Raw genomic sequence first — 2,867 nt, forward strand, 5'->3', positions numbered from 1 at the left:
TAAAATAAGACAATGTAGCCTCTGCTAGGTTTGGATCGATAATCAGTACCCAGTCATAGGACTCATTTCTAAGAGAAAATTGTAAACATATCATTTAAAGTTACATCTTACACAATTATATGATGTTTGATGGTATTTGAAATCACTTACCATAATCAGGGGCTTTTCCGACTTTTCTAACTTAGCAGCAGAGAAAAGTAAATATGAATCCTTGAGTAATTCAGGGTATAGTCTGTTGCTCCCTGATCCAAGCATGAAATTTCTTTGAAGTCCTGTGATTTCTCATAAATATTCATAAACATTTTGCATTTTATATATGTATATACATATTTATTTCAATACAAAATTAGTATGTCCCTATCTCCTTGAAAAAATGATGCTGGAAGATAGTCCAACTTTATTCTTTGGCCTCCAGTAGCTGGGGGTTCTGCCAATATTGCCAGGGTGCCCTCTAGGTTAAGAGGCATGCAGTGATCTGGCTGGTTTGTCATAACAACTCCTCCCAGTATTCCAGGAAGGTAGCTCTTCTTATCCTGAGGGCAGGAAAGGAAGCTCAGAAATTTTAAGTAACCTGAATCAGATGAGCTGTGGTGTCCAGATGATTCCAAGTCCCGGGGTTCTGGTTGTGCCACTCAGCTGCCTGAATAAATAAACATCTATCCTCAGTGCTCTCAATTGAGCCTGAAATAAAATCTCCTCTGTCAGCACCTCAGTGCTTCTCCACACAGTCACCCAAGCCCAAGAATTTTAGAGACATGTTATAGAAGACGGATATTTTTCAGCTGGACTATTTTTTGCTGCAAATAAACTCTGAAAAAGGTCACCGGCATTTGGTCATTTTCTGAGTGAGGAGCAGAGATAAAAAGAAATATGCGAATATGGACCTTTTCTCTGCAAGTTAATTCACTTTCTAATTCACTCACTCACTCACTCAACTCACTCACTCTGCAGGCATGGACACATTAACCAATATTGCAGGCACCAAGTTCTAAGCACTGTGCTGTGAGATTTAGTTGCCATCCATAGACAAATCATAATTCAGTCGTTCTCTTTTCTTGTTTGTTTGTTTGTTTGTTTAAATGTTTCTTTCATAGACTACTGAGTGGGATAGATAGAAAACTAAATATTGAAGATGATACAGTGCAAACAGCTCTTTCATTGAGATATGCTTGGAGTTTTATGAAAATACAGAGAACTTGTAGCAAAATGAGAATGATCAGTTAGGGAAGGCTTCTGGAAGGGTGGTAAGTGAGCTGAAGTGTGAGGGATGAGTAGAAGTTGACTAAATTAACTAAGATGTGCAGAGAAGGAGGAAAGGTGAATGAATCAGGAAGGGCAAACTGGTTTTCTCAAATTGCTAGTTCTAATCTCATGGTGGAGTTAACCAAGGGAATAAATTGAGGTTCATTGAGAGACCTAGTCCAGCCTCTGGTAGGAAGAGCCTCCAAATAGAGCCATATGTTTGCCATGGACAAGGCTAAGCATTAACTACATTGCCCTATTATCAAGGGATTGTTGGGTGTGAAACAAACAGGAAAATTCAAGTTTAATTGTTGTGACTTATAAGCATGGAAAAAAGTAAACCTGATAAATTACAACATTGAAAATATACTGCAGAATTAACCAGGAGTTAGATATTTGCTCATCTCTTTTGTATATTCTTATCTCTTCTCATTTAAAGGAAGAAAGTTGTCTTTTTATTTTTCTTGTGAGAGTCTAAAAATGTTATTGTTCTTTGCGCATTTATGTATCATTTGCTACCTTGGTCACAATGTCATCTTCCTTATTTTTACAAAGTGTTCTAAAAACCTGAGATATGGGAAGACTATGATCTCTTTGTTAATGTAGTTCATATAAGTATGGTTTTAATCTATTTTTTCTAAATCTGGTGCCATCTATTCGACTCTGAGTTTGCATAAAATACATATTTCTATTGCCCTTACAATACATGACATTTTATCAAAGTGCCCTATGTGCTCCTGTGTGTTTCTCCTGAAACGATGCCTCCTGGGTTTTTGTAACAAAGAACCTCAAGCGTCTGAAGAGAAGTTAATGTTCTTTCTTTTGAAGACTCTGAGTTTGTGAGATCACTCACTAGGTAACTGAAACCTGAAACATCATAAAGATATTTTCAAAACTCAGGCACTCTGTGAATGAGACATGAAATAAATTTCATGCGCATCAGCTCCCTGGAGCCTTGTCACAATAGATAAGGCCAAATGGAAGGATGCAGCATTCCTTCTTGCGAGCTACTGAGCAGCTAAGTTAATAACTGAATCTTAATTTCACTCCAGGATGTAGAAGCTGCTACATCCTGTCCTTTTTTGGTCCCTTTATCCGTAATAGCAAAAGTAGAAATACCTTTACATCAGACCAAATGATGACTACATCTATATGTGCTCTTCCATAATTAGGCTTAAACACTCATTCAAAACTTCCTTCTTCTGGGTGGGCTTCTCGAATTAATCTCACCATCTGATTATTTTATTTATGTGATACATTGATTGCATTAATGATCCCAATCCTTCACACCCCACACCCTACCCCATATCTGCAGTCTTGGCAATGTAGCTTATCAGTCCTTAGTCTTCAAAGAGTCTGTTTCCCTGACCCTTGATTCTAACTTGGACCATGTGATTTGATTTTGCCACTGCATAATCACAGTTGTGATACAAGTAGAGGCTTGTAACAATGTGGTCCATTTTCATCTCTTTTGCTTCTCTGACTGCTCTGAGAACATGTCTAGGCTAGCCTGCTAGAGAATGAGAGACACATGGCTCAGGTGTCCCTATTGTCCCAGCTGACAGCCAGCCAACCACTAAGCATCATTATTGTGGCAAAAACCCACAGTGGTTGCATGACCAACT

This window comes from Pteropus vampyrus, unplaced genomic scaffold (genome assembly GCF_000151845.1).
Source record: "Pteropus vampyrus isolate Shadow unplaced genomic scaffold, Pvam_2.0 Scaffold55, whole genome shotgun sequence".
NCBI lineage: Eukaryota > Metazoa > Chordata > Mammalia > Chiroptera > Pteropodidae > Pteropus > Pteropus vampyrus.